The sequence below is a fragment of the Opisthocomus hoazin genome, chromosome 3 (assembly GCF_030867145.1).
Source record: "Opisthocomus hoazin isolate bOpiHoa1 chromosome 3, bOpiHoa1.hap1, whole genome shotgun sequence".
NCBI lineage: Eukaryota > Metazoa > Chordata > Aves > Opisthocomiformes > Opisthocomidae > Opisthocomus > Opisthocomus hoazin.
In genome coordinates this window covers 40839093-40853625 of record NC_134416.1, presented here as the reverse complement: position 1 = coordinate 40853625, position 14533 = coordinate 40839093, and the positions used below count along the sequence as shown (strand labels likewise).

Here is a 14533-nt window from a genome sequence, read left to right as displayed (position 1 = left end):
TACAGGATAAGCTTCTAATAAGCTGTGATCCTTCAGCCACATCCACACATCAGCTCTCTCCTGGGTTGTCCTGCCTGTATCCCAGATCATTTTCCAGATGGTTTTGGTTTTATAATTTGCATGCAAATACTAGGGCATTTTTGTCCCACAGTTACAAGCCATTTTATACACAAATGCCCAGCATTTCTGCATGTAAATTGAGATCAGATTACACACATTTGTAGTTGTAGATGAATGTTTGCTTTTGTCTGCCTAATTTGTCATTTAGAAAAATGTTATTTTTAAGGAGTGGGCATTTCCCAAATGGAAAGTCACTATTGGTTGTTTTCGTTACTTCATTTTTGGACATTCCTCAGTCATTGAAGACTTATACTGCTATGAATTATTTTTTTTCTGTAGACTGAGGAACCAGAAACCAGCAAAAGTAATCTATGTATTTGTATAGGCTGAGCTGTAGTAAAGCAATATGTTGTTTTTATTTGAAGTAAGCACTTTGAGTGTTTATATTGAAGGATTCATTTTGTTTTAGTTTAACTAGTATCCATATGCTAAAATAACCTGCAAAGCAAGCACTTACATTTTCCAAAGTAGAACTGAAGGGCTTCAGCATACTGTGAGAACATTTTAAAATGTGTTAATCAGGTTCCTGCTTGCATTCCTAATTCTCAAACGGAATTTGTCCCCCCAGGTCTTCCAAACCGCCTGACGCGGTGTCTGCGTAACTCTGAAAGTGTCTTAAATGTCTTGGATCTCCCTCCTTAAGCAGAAAGTTCTTAAGCGCCTTATCTAGAGCTGCAGTAGCTGAGCATCAAAGCCCTTAGGAGATCAAGAAACTAGGACACCTGGCAAGCACTCTATAAACACACACGCTGATAGGATTGGTTGTGTCTCGAAATGCAGTTGTACGGGCTTGCTTTTGAAAACATCACCCGAAGATGAACCCGTGCTCACCTTTCCCTAGGAGCTGGTGGTGGTGGCACTTGTCTGAAGAGTAGGCTGTGTTCTAGTAGTTGTCACCTGGGCTCCTGGTCCCTGCCCCAAGGGATTCAAGCCCCCGTCTTCCCCCACCTCTGCAGCTGTTGTGTAGGCTAAGCAGGAGAGCAGGCTTCCCCCCATGTGTTCAACCCAGACCATCTCCTGGGACATGGGGCAGGTTGTCCGAGGCTGGCCTGAGGGAGCGCCAGAACCTGGCTCTGTTGCAGCAGTTTGTGTGTTCTGCTGGAAAGAGGGCTGGGATCTAGTGCTTGGTCAGTTATGATGAGACCATTGTCAGATGTGAGAATTGCTGTGACATCCTTCATGTTTCAGGAGAGGAGCAACACTTGGCTAGTTGCTCTAGGAGAAAACTAGGCCCAGGAGAAGAATGGGCTCCAAGATCTGGGGTGGGTGGTGACAGCTGTTTGTTGTCCTGGCTTAGGACTTTAAGCTCTGAAGCTGAAGTGGGGAGAGCATCCGGTGTTTCCTATGAAAAAACCCTATTTCCAGTACAGGAATCTCCATCCTGGGCCGCCCCTCTCTCGTGGTATGTTGGTGGCGACAGGTATCAGCCTGGCAGATTTGTGTTACGCAGGTTTTTAGGTGTTGTTGTGACTGATCCATACCACACATTTGGGTGTCTGTGACCTGTAACTCTATTCCATCACCCAGTTCTGTGTTGAGAGTCTTCCTCTCTAGCCTTTAGCAGAGGAAGAAGTAAGGTTGTATCTTCACGTGATCTTTCCACATGCATCTCTCAGACACCCTGCAAGCATCATCTGACGAGGAGAGGGGAAATTCCTTATTCCTTCATGTCTGAAATGCTTTGCTTTGCACCTACAGTGTTTCTTTGTCTTAGGGCAGGAAAGCACCTGCTTGAGGAGGAGTGTGGAGAAGCAAGATTGGTGTCTAAATTTATTTCGAAGCTCCTCTGTTCGAAGAGATACCGCATCTTATTTCTTGTCAGTCTTGTTTGAAACTCTGAGGGCGACTGGCAAGCTGCTACTGCTAAGTGCCTTGCCAAATAATATTGCAAAATTCTGCCACTTCCGAAGTTGCGTAACTTTACAGACCGTTACATTTATCTTGAAATGAACCAAAGGGTACCAATTTCCGATCCTTTGCCTCTGCTGAGAAGCAAGACTGACACGTTTCGCCTGCTTATGAGGCACTAGTGTGCTGCTTTGCTGCTGCTGTCTGTTCCAGTTCTTGCAGCCAGTTTTCCTTCAACAGTGCTTCTCCATCTCTTGTTCACTGCCGTGAAATAACTGAGGAAACAGATCTTTAAAATGTTTTCATTGTATTGTTAATTGCAGAGTATTTTGGAACAGACATCAGACCAAGGAAACTTTTGCCTCTGATTCTGGACTCATAATGTGGCACGTGCATCAGAATAGATTTGCAGTCCCCCATGGAGTTACACTTGATATTTCAGGGTTTATTGAACAACTGTGGAGTTGAAGTCACTCCCAAGTATTTATATTTATCACTATAATATAGGATGCAAAATCTGATATCTAAATATATGCAAAATGTGTGCCAGTTTTTGAGGTTTTGCAACTTTTCTGTTTGCTGTTAAATAAGACACTGAGTTGAAACACAGTTCTTATTTTAGGAAACTATCTTCAAAGCTATTTCATGGCTTTGCTTCATGAATCTTTGATCAAATTGGTATTTTAATGAGAAGTTGTAAGCGTTTGAGGAACTTGTGAAGATTATTGTCCTGTGATGTTGCATACAACATTGCATTACAGTGACATTTCTGGATTCAGCTGGGAAAATATGCTGAAGAGGTAAGTGCTGCTTAGGGCTAAACATCTTAAATCATGCGGTTATTCTGGTTAGAAGGAACCTTGGGAGGTGTCGAGTGTGACCTCCTGCTCAAAACAGAGTTAACCCTGAGTTCAGATGGGGTTGCTCAGGGCTTTGTCCAGCTGGGTTTTGATAACCCCCAAAGTCAGAGGCAAGGAGTCTGCCTCTGTCTTGGGAACCTTCTCAAAGGCATCGGGAGGCTGCTGTTAGGTCCCCCTGGAGTCTCCTCAAGGCTGAGTGAGTCCAGTTGCCTCCGACTCACCTCCTCGGGCACAGGCTGCAGCCGTTGACCATCTGTCTTCTGGCCTCTTCCGTGCCCTCTGTTGCTCCTGTTTAAGTGCAGCAGCATCGGACATACGTATTTAAATGTCAGTGTACTCCGTCCACAGGACTCTGACAGAACAACCATGTATTTAGATGGCGTCTGAGTGTTAGTTATTTATGAACTCAGATCTCTGTCAAGCCCTAGAATAGGTTTTGTACTAAGCTTAGTAAATAAGTAAGGGCTGAGCATTCAGAAAATGAATGCTTTTACTTAAATGCTGTGGAATTTCCAGTTTATGGTATTTGTTTTGCTTTAATGTTGGGAAGAGCATGGAATAGGGATAGGAGGTAATTAAAGGAAAAAATAACTTTTGTACTCCCTTTAACCATACCTTGCAAAAGTGAAATGCACTAAGTCTATGAGTTTGGAATGCTACCAGAAACTACAAAACAGAGAAAATTTAGAACAGTTCAGAAATAAAAGCTACCTGGCAAAAGTACCCAGACTGTCAAACGCCTGAAGACAAATGCATCAAAGAACTAGGAGACATCTGCTGCCTTGCTGCAGTAGCACTGGTGCATCTTGCTTATATTATAGAAAAAAAAAAAAAAAGAAAAAAGCTATCTTTTCCTAAAAGGTCAGTAAAAAGAGCATGTAGCATTAAAGAGTATCTAGAATGTTTTATGAGAGGTAAGGAGTGAAACAGAATGGGGTTGTCTAGAGTCATACAAGATGCTGCCAGCCTAGGATCCAGTTTGTCTCCTGATTTATTTTTTTTTCCTCAAATACTAGGCCCTATTGTTTCATTCAAGCATTTCATTTAAGTAATACATCTAATGGTGTTAACCTAGTCTCCTGGTACTCACATAAATTTCTTGTAGATAAGTAATTTTGCTTGATCAGTTGCTCTTACAAGGGGTTCTGGGTTTTCAGACTATCATGGAAATACTTAAACAGCATTTCAACACCCCCACCCCTCCCAAATCAGCCTTTGGTCAAAGAGTGTCTGTTGTCTTTGGAATTGTTGGGTCTCTTTTCTGCCATCCTTCTGTGTTCAGAGCCCTGACTGAAAACGTACGAGATTTCAGTGTCAGTTTCTGCCCACAGAACTGTCACTTGGTAGCGTCCCCGAAATACCACGTGACACTTGCAGCAGTGATAGAAAACCCGAGCAATTGCATTGCTCTGGTGAGAAAGCGTGGCCAATGTGCTCTGAAATTTTCAACTGTCTTAGTGTAAAGTGTTCGTATCAAGAGCAAACTGTGCTGTTTCTGATGAAGTTTTGCATCTTGTGTATGTGTCCACACGTATTATATGTAAGTCTAAAGGCATATGCCAGATAAATTGGTTAAACTTCACTTTTCTTCAGTATTTTTTGGAGGTTGGCTGCCTCTTTGGTGCTCTTTTCATGTTAACTAATACGTTATGTGGTGGATGAATAGGATTCTTTATAGAATTATCTAAAACCAGGCACTGATTTGTTTGAAAACAAAGGGTTTCTTTAGAGCTAAGTTTAAGCTGGCATTGCCATGAATCCTAGAATTATTCTACATTTAAATGAGAGAACAGTGATGCACTTGTACTTGGTCTTTGAACGGCACAGAGCTGTTGACCAGAGACTCAGGGACCGCTGAGCAAATTTTTCTAGGTTCACTTGCTGAAGTTTCCAAGCCGACTTTACTTTTTTGTCCTTATGCAAATAATGAAAAGCAAAGCTAAAAAGATGCTGTTAAGTTGCACTAGTCAGTTTGCTTGGAGGTGTGCAAAATTCTTCTGCAGCGTGTAATCAAAAAATGTATAAAAGCCTGAGTGCTCTGCAGCAATCTGAGCGCATACTTTCTCTGTTTTGGTTTGGAGTGTGTGGGCTATAGTATACAGCAGCTAAACAATACCTCACTTGTTTATAAAAAGCCTTGGGAAGAAGGGTTGAGAAAGAAGAAAATATTTACAGTAGTTTTCTACCCAATTAAAATCAGAAGGCAGACTGGAAAGGAAAGAGGTGATCTACCAGCCAAGCCAATTAAAAGTAAGTTTTGCTGCTTGGATGTTAATTTACACATCCAAGGCAGTGTAAATGTAAGCTAGGAGCTTGACTTAACCTCACCAGCTCAGACAACCTTCAAGTTTATGATTCATTTGGTTTTGGTTGTGGCACCTGAGTATTTAAGCACATTTTATGTGAATTGACAGACACTATTAGAAACTGATGAACTGCCTTACAGTGTTAAACTTTCAGAGTACTTCACCAAAATGTGTAAATAATACCTGTCTTGCAACGATGGCTCTGCAACATGAGCTGGCTAGGATCCTCAGTTAAGGTGTTCTTATGTTTGAAGAAGATGTCTCTGGGAATAAAACCAGAATTCTGTAGCTTCTTTCATGTATTAAAAGGTATCTAGAATTTCTGTGCAAATATTTGAATTGTATTTGTTGATACTAGTTGAGGTTGTTTGGTGTTTTTTTTCCCCATGTTTCATGTGTGTTTGTTTATAAAGAATTAAAATAGAAGTGAAAGGAGGAATCTCATAGCATTTACATGGTTTTACTCAGAAATTAAACTGTAAACTTGCCAATGTGTGCAAAAATCGGTTTGCTGTTTATGTGGGAGCATCGCTTGAAATGACCTGAAAGGAATTTTATCATCAACCATCCAGTCAAAGCGAGGATAGTTCTTCAGAGAACTACGTTGGATGCTTGGTGTGCACAGAATAAGAAACAAAACAGTCCTTGACAAGGAACCTGAAGGTGCCGAATATTTCGGAAGCTACAGATCAATGTCCTCATAAGAAACAGAGGATGGCCTTGCAGCTCAGAATCTAAACAGGCATGCTCACACAGATGTGTGCACAATTTGACCCTTCTTTAGGAAAAGTTGCATCACAAAATGAAAATATGTTGATAAGAAATTAGGAACTGGCAGTGAGAAACTGGAACATTCTTTGTCTTGGTTACTGCTTATGACTCGGCAGCTGGAAAAGATTGATGGCTTGGGTGCTTGGCTTTTTGTTTTGGCTCTGCTATTTTAATTTTTATGAGTCAGAAAGTTGCTAGACATAGGACCTCATTTAAAGAAGGAAACAAGAAAAAAGACAGATTATTAGCAACGTTATTTTAAAGCAAATGCAGTTGTTAAATGAAAGCATTGTGATGGTTTGTTACGGTTTATTTACAGACCTACCAAAGATGTCCATATGTCACATCAGATGTCAGTTGAAATGGTCAGTATGCTGTCTTGAAACAGTCAGTGCCTAGACACTTACTGCTGTCACTCCGGTCATGCTTGTTGCTGCAAAGTGTTTAGATCTAACAGTTGAGGCAAACAATATTGTTCGGTCTGCTACGGTTGACCTGTCCTCCTTCGCTCTCCGCCGTGTGGATGACACTGTTGGTCCCGGGATTCTTCTGATTTGGCTTAGGGTGAGTCTTTGTCGCGGTATTACTTCGATTCAGGAACCTGCTTTTGAAGTACGTCCCTCACCACGTTTTGGTTCACTTTGCCGGGTGATCTTGGGGAATATGAGCTGGATTTCTTGCAGATAAAGTCAGATTGGAAGATGCTCTGCAGGCATACTTGTAACACCTGCCAACAGCAGACGCGTGTCCTGCCCACAGGACCAGGCTAGAGCTGGCTTGAAGCAAAACGTACAAATACAGGCATGCCAGCATGGGTAATGTGGGTCTTGGGTCCTCAACAACAACTGTTTTCATCTCTGTGGATGTGCTTTTCTTGCACTGCATTACTTGCTAAAGTAGGCGTTGGAACAAAAACTACAGCAAAGGCAGGTGCAAGCACCTGGAACCTGCTTTTTCTATTGACTTCAGGTCCAGCCTTGTATGTAGTTGCTCATGAAAATGTAACGCACCTCTGAGACAACTCTCTCTGCAAATCACAGAATCACAGAATGGTAGGGGTTGGAAGGGACCTCTGTGGGTCATCTAGTCCAGCCCTCCTGCCGAAGCAGGGTCACCTACAGCAGGCTGCACAGGACCTTGTCCAGGCGAGTCTTGAATATCTCCAGAGAAGGAGACTCCACAACCTCCCTGGGCAGCCTGTTCCAGTGCTCCGTCACCCTCAGAGGGAAGAAGTTCTTCCTCATGTTCAGCTGGAACTTCCTGTGCCTCAGTTTGTGCCCGTTGCCCCTTGTCCTGTCACTGGGCACCACTGAAAAGAGCTTGGCCCCATCTTCCTGGCACCCACCCTTAAGATATTTATAGGCATTTATTAGGTCCCGTCTCAGCCTTCTCTTCTTCAGGCTGAACAAGCCCAGCTCCCTCAGCCTCTCCTCGTAGGGGAGATGTTCCAGTCCCCTCACCATCCTCGTAGCCCTCCGCTGGACTCTCTCCAGTAGCTCTTCATCTTTCTTGAACTGGGGAGCCCAAATGGTAGCCCTGTTTTTCATCATTCTTTCTCTCTTGTTTCCTGCCTGTCACTTGACTTCCCTCAGTGCTTCTCCTCTCTCTGCTTTCAAACCACTTTTCCTTCCCCTCACTTCTTGTTTGCCACCATCTCTTTCCTAAAACATTGCTCCCAGCCAGGAGGTCTCAGTCTCAAGAGGTCGTTTAACTGACTGTGTCTTTTATAAAGAAGTGTTTGCCTCAGCTGCTTTTAAAGCTCTTTTCTGCTGAAATCTCTTCCGGTGCATCACTACCCTGCCATTATTTTTTTCATGTTCCTGTCTCCCCTCCTCCAGTGTTGAACCTGAACGTCTTTACCATGCTCATTTTAAGCTCATTAGGACTTTTCCTATTTGTGGTTGACTGAAAAGGCGATTCCCTTCTCTTTGTAGTAGTCTTCCACTTCCAGTGTAACAGCCATTACATGTTTGGGGGTTTTCCCCCCCTGTACTAATAACTAGCTTGTTCGTCCCATCTCCCCATGAGTCACATTTTCTAGACTACTTTGCATTCTCATTACTGTTCTCTAGACCCTCCTGGGTGGGCCCACATTTCTCCTAGGTGTTCAGACACAGAGAAAAGCGAAAGGACTTTTTTTTAGTTTAGCAGGTTATGCTCAGGCATTGCACTCCAACACTTTTTTTTTTTTTTTTAATATTTCATAGCATTGTTTGTCTTTCTTGCAACAGTGTGGTATTTGTCTCTTGTGACCTGCTGTAGTCTGCTGCCTTGTTGTTTCCCATTCTGTCTTTATGTATTCGAGGTTTCCTGCCTGTGGGCAGTATCTTGTACATAACCTGCTACATGTCACTCTGTCCTTCCAGATCACTACTCTGTCCTGACGATGATGTATTTAACCTTTGTTTCTCACATCCCAGACTATTTATTCTTCCTGCATCTGTAGTATTCTTCCTGCATCTGTAGTTTGCTTGTTAAAATATCTCAAGGCAGTTTCGAAGCCTTACTAAAAGAAAGGTGTGACATCTGTGGTTTCTCTTCTACCTGTCTGGAAGGCCTGTCAAAGGAAGTTAGCAATGTGGTTTAACAAATCTCTTTTGGCTACTAGTTATCTTCCAGATCTTCCAGGTGCTGCTAGTTAATTTGTCCTGGATTGTTTTCCCCAGGAACTGGAAGTTAAACTGATTCATTTGGTCTGTAATGTTCTTACCTGTTGTTTTTTGTTGCTTTGTTTTGTTTACTTGTTTGTTTTTTTCCATCGTGCACACGTTCTCATTCACATTCTCCCCCTCCCTGCCCCCCATCTTACCTGTTTTTGCTTTTATTTATGCTAATCACTGCTTGCATTTGACCCTCTTAGCGAAGACTGATGTCCTAAACATGGTAGCCTTCTGGATGTCATCTTTCATCAGTTTTTCTCTCTGTTGGCTAGGGCAGCAAGGTTCTTGCTCTCAAGCTGTAAACATATTGATAATAAGGATTTGTTGTTGTTGTTGCTACTCTGTTTTTTTGATTTGCTGTATAGTTCTGTGTTAACCCTGCTGATTCTATACCTATGTGCTCATGCAGATTTTATACTTATTGCTAGCAATTGGGCTGTGTTTTCACATTCTGTGTCTGTCTTGACAAATAAATCTTGTGCTAAAACTTCTGCTGTTTATTTTTGCAGGGCACAAGCATAGACTATTCAGTTGTATTGTTTCTTGGGGAAACTGCTGCTGCTTTCTTGTCTGTCTTTTCTCTTAGTAGTGTCTCTTGTCAGGTCTCCTCCCTACCTGAGTGTGTTCATATTTGTCCTCTTTGCATTTATGAGCTCCCTTTCCTTCCATTTCATGAGGTTTAGTTAACTTGTCTTCTGAACTGGTTGCTCTCTGTTTGTCTAGAAACAAATCTAAAGGATCTTCTGCCTTCCGTGTCTTCTCCATTTTTTAATTAAAAATTTGCTATTTTTTGAAATAAAAGAAGTGTGAGTCTGAACAACAATAAAGCTTTATGTCCATTCACAGGCCTTTGGTCCCGATACCCATGGCAATCAAGATACCATGTGTTGTTAGATTCCCATTTCAGGCTTTTCTCTTTTTATTTCCAAGTTGCTATCTGTTTGATATGTAGATTTGAGATATCAAACAGATAACACTGATGCTACTAGATATTTTTTAATGGCTTTGTCATTGTTTAAACTGATTATCCCTGCTAGTTCAAGTGACTTGTTCTTGTGAGGCTTCAGACTCTGCCGACTGCCTACCGCCCATTGTCTGTCATGTGCCCAGCGCCAGTGGATCTACCACAGTGGGAAACATCAATTTTAAAAATAAAGAGAGGGTGTGCTTTCAGATTTACAGTTACTGTAACTCTCCATTTCTGGTCTGTAGAAACCAGATTTTGTTCTATAAGTTGTTCATACTGTACAAAGTGCAGATGCTGAACCCAAGCTCTTCCAACCATGGATTTAAACCCAAGATTTATTTCCACTGCTTGTTCCAGCAATGAAATGCAATAATTTTAACAAAGACACTTCATTATAATGAACAGTTGTGTGACTTGAGTGACCTGGGCAATTAACTGTAAATGCTTCCTCTTGCTGTTTTTGCTCTCCACTCCTGGGAGAGAACTGAACCTTTGCATGTTCACCGTTTGTGACTGCAGTGATCCTAAAAGCTTACCATTGACTTTCCTCAAATCCAGGGTGAGTGAAAAAGGCAGAAAGAGTGCTCCCACTGCAGCCACTCCATGCAGCATTTCCTTTGAATTAAAGCTGCAACATGCGCTCTGCTCTTTCAAAAGAAAGGGATCTAGTTGTCCTGACCAGGGTCTTAAGAGCTAGGAATACAAAGATTTTGAAACTTTAAAGGATTACTGTGTAGTCCATTGAGCACGATAAGAGGGGTATGTGCAATGACACAGAATCATAGAATCATAAAATCATTAAGGTTGGAAAAGACCTCCAAGATCATCAGGTCCAACCATCAACCCACCAGCACCATGCCTGCTAAACTGTGTCCTGAAGTGCCACATCTACACGTTTTTTGAACCCCTCCAAGGATGGTGACTCCACCACTTCCCTGGGCAGCCTGTTCCAATGCCTGACCACTCTTTCAGTAAAGAAATTGTTCCTAATATCCAATCTAAACCTCCCCTGATGCAACTTGAGGCCATTGCCTCTTGTCCTATCGCTAGTTTACCTGGGAGAAGAGACCAACACCTGCCTCACTACAACCTCCTTTCAGGTAGTTGTAGAGAGCAATAAGTCCCCCTTCAGCCTCCTCTTCTCCAGACTAAACAGCCCCAGCTCCCTCAGCCACTCCTCGTAAGACTTGTTCTCCAGACCCCTCTCCAGCCTCGCTGCCCTTTTCTGGACACGCTCCAGCACCTCAATGTCCTTCTTGTAGTGAGGGGCCCAAAACTGAGCACAGTACTCAAGGTGCAGGCTCGAATATCTGTATGTGTAAATTGATGTAGTGACCTTGGTCGTTGGCAGCCACTGGGCACTTGAAGCTACATCGAGTCCACATTATGCTAGATGTCTTGCGTAAAATTAATAAAGATAACCTCTTTTCCAAAGAACAGTGCTCTGGGTTTTATTCCTAGCTGATGAGATAAGAGACATCCCAGCTGCAGCGTGGACAGGTTCCTGAAGAGAATGGGTGAACAGAGCGGCATTCAAGTGTGGGGAGAGCAGGAAGAGAGGGGCTGTGAGCAGAGCCGCAGCTCCTGAGGCGTGAAATCCCTGTGGGTTTCCTCTGGTGAAGCCAGATTACAGAGAACTGGCAAGTGGAGAGGCAGGATGTAATATGGTAGACAGACGTCATCCTCCCAGCGTACGTAAATGAGAAAGATGATACAACAGAAATGGGAAGATATTTTTTTCATTGCCTGCTATTTGATATTACTGTTTGTGGAGTGTGTGCAACTGCCTGCAACCTTTTGTATGTGCTGATGAAGGAGGCACCCAAAATAAAACACTATTTAGCATTTAATGTAATAATTAGGTAGGCAAAGCTTTGCCAGTTTGTGCTGATCACAAAATGCTTTTTTAGGCTTCCATGTCTTTTTTCCCCACTTGGACTAGCATCTCCAACCCAGCAAGACTGACTGTGGTTTTGATGTTAATTTATTTGCAGCCCTTCCTATCCCGTACCTAATTAGAAATCAGTTGTGGCAAATTAATTCACTGAGCATATTGACAGAGTGCACCCGGACACTCCTAGGGATCTCTGATCTCGCTGGGACTGGCGAGTTGTCTCCCAAGTGTTTGTATGTAAATGGGGTTCTGCTGTTGCACAGATGAGCACTCAGTGTTTCGGGGCACTAGAGAATTAGGGCTAGGATACTTTTAGAAGAAAATAGGAAGTAGGCTACTTGGCACTTTTTTTTCCCCCTCGGTCAGTAAAAATGCTGTCCTTTGCAAGTAATCTTCCTCTACTGTGGGATAATGAATAAGATATGATGGGAGTTTGGAAGACTCAAGATGTCTTCCTCATTCTACTGAAAATTTCTGTGTGCCTTGGTTAAATCTTTGAGTCTGTGTTGCAGGCACTTTTTTATTGCTGGTTTCATGTTTTACAGTGTAGCAGGTCTTAATTTTATTGTTCATTGGAAGCAGAACAGTCTTGGCCAAGAAAATGCTGCTACTGGCAAAGAAAATACTCCTTAATCTATTTATTGCTACTCAGACCTTGGTTATTTATTTTTTTCTACTTAGCCCATATCTAGGATTTTGTTTGTTTCTTTCATTGGTCTGACTTCCTTCCAAATTTGTGATCTATTCTGTGCCAACTTACTGTAGAAATAACCACAGACCAGTGTCAGACCTATTTTCCATTTAGCGCTCTTCAGTAAAATGACTGCTTAACTTCTCAGGTCTGGGCAGATTATTTAGCAGTATTTGAAAACTCTCTTTTAAAGTGAGACACAAATTCCACAGCTTATGTGTTCAAAAGATACTGGCAAGTGTTCTCTGAAATAACTTTTTGTTACTGTCTGATTTCCTTTGCTGCTTGGTAACTCTGGAACTCCCCAACATAGGCATATGTGTATATATACACATATATATATATATAAAAATTTTCCCTTACAAAAGAGAATCTCCATATTTGGGGGGCGGGGGGGACACATTACAAAGTAAAGGAGTGCGCGTTCTGCCTGTTTCCTCTCCCCTCCCCAGACATTACAGGAAGCCCTGGGCTCTGCTCTCAACTTTCCTGGACATGCAGTAAAACAAGACTTCCTATTATCTTATGTAAATTAAATAACTAATCCTCACATTTTCCTGTTTTCATACTCCCACAAGTCTAGCATCTACACAGGTATAGTTTGACTCTGTACCTGCACACTGTGTTAATGCTTTCAACCTTGCATTAATGTGAAAAGTCCAAAATGTCTTTCTCTCTGGTGTTAGCTTAATGTTTTATTTGTTCTCTTTTTGTCTCCCTTGACTGCTGGTCCTTTTGTTTGTTGATAGAAACTCGACTCTCACTCCCATTATCCCATAGAAGTGCTAAGCTGCTCTGGCTTGTGTGACTTGAGACATCCTTCCCATAAATCAGATTTTAAAATGAGGTACTAGTTTCACTGTGCAAGTTCACAATGAATGCAGTAAAATGTAGATGAAAAGCTTTATTGAGCAATTATGCATGTAGGAATGCTGGAGCCATGAATCAGCTGTGTAAATAGCCATCCTGCTTGCTCTGACTTCAGAAGAATTACGTAAAAAAATAGTTTTGTCCTTAGTACTTCCGCATTTCTGTTCTCAAAATTAGATGTTATGCTCTTAAGAATGAAAAGTGTACAGTACTTGTATTTTCTGATTTTGAAGACGCTTCTGAATCAAGCAGTGGAGGCAGAGGGATGAAGGAATGAAAATATCTGTAATGACCCTGACTTTATTTTAACGGAGGTACATGGTGAGGGCCCCTTGGCTGGACTTCTGCCTGCTATCCAAGGCTCCCTCGGGGTGGGGGGGGTGACCGTGCCAGCAGCGCAGGCATTCCCTGCGGTTCTGGTGTGCTAACGGCTGCATGCAGGTAGGCATAAATTGGTGGCAAACAAAGAAGAAAACCGAGCAGCGTAGGCCTGGGAGAACTGCAGTTATATAAAGGTGAACGATGAAACATTATTTCTGAAGTGGGTATTTTGAAGGGCTGTTACCGCAACACTTTTTATATAAATGAAAGGTACATTGGAATCGGAAGCAATTTGGTGTAGAAACCTGCTAGTGACTCATCCCAGACCTGAGGGGAAACAGAGCTAGTGTTGCACGGAGAGATTTTTGAGCGCTTACGTGGTATCTGCCTCAGACTGAAGTTCAATTTTCATCAGTTAACCCAAGAGTGGAAGATATTAGCACCCTCTTCCAACACTGCTCCTTTGAGTGTCCGTTAGTACAGTGCATATTCCAGTCTGGGCGTCCTCATCGCCATTGCAGCTGCATCCGAGCAGAGGTTGATCGTTGGTCATTTCCTGAACTTTCTACAGATTCTGCACAGCTCCTGTATTTTACTGCCAATGCAATAACAACGTATTTATCAAGTGCTTCAGTTCATGAGATGTACAACATCTTGAGTTCTCATGGCTTCACAAAATTCTTTGTCTTCTTTATAGAACAAAGTTTTTTCTTGGTTTAATTCAAAGATTTATAAAAACATTTAATGAATTGGGTTGACACAAAGATTGCCATGTAATTAGAAAACTTTGGCATTTTTCTCTTTTGTGTTCTGATGCAAGCCTAAAACTGTGCTGTCATCTACAAAAATTAATTTGTACAGCATTGTTGGAGAAAACTGTAGTTGGAAGATGACTTACTCTTGATCTGAGGCCTTATAGGAGGAAAACAAAGTAGCTTGGATTTGTGTGCAGGAACATTTCATATGAAACATTTGACTAATTTGAACAGTGACTGTAAGAAATTACCATACATTTTAAATAATCTAGTTCTTATTGTCCCTTTAAAATGGCTGTACGTACATCAAAGCTAAATGTCAATAGATAGAATTTTGTGATAGCTTCTCCTTCTTAGGATTCATGTTCCATGCTGTAACCTACAATATCTTTCCATGTTCATTGTGGTCCTTGCCACCCAACGCCATAGTAGCTGACGTCAAAAAATTGCTGACCTGAAAGATTAAATAC

At 42.0% G+C, this 14533-nt stretch overlaps 1 protein-coding gene across 3 annotated transcripts in view; it reads left to right on the top strand.

The window, feature by feature from the left end:
• Positions 1-14533, top strand: part of SGK3 (serum/glucocorticoid regulated kinase family member 3) — a 63209-nt gene that overhangs the window by 2381 nt on the left and 46295 nt on the right. The window contains exon 1 of one of the 3 annotated variants that reach the window (XM_075416054.1): positions 5052-5078. The exons of the other annotated variants lie outside the window; for them this stretch is intronic. The gene's annotated coding sequence lies outside the window, so the exon portion shown is untranslated. Of the gene's footprint in view, positions 1-5051; positions 5079-14533 lie in introns of those variants that run through there. 3 annotated transcript variants of the gene reach the window in all.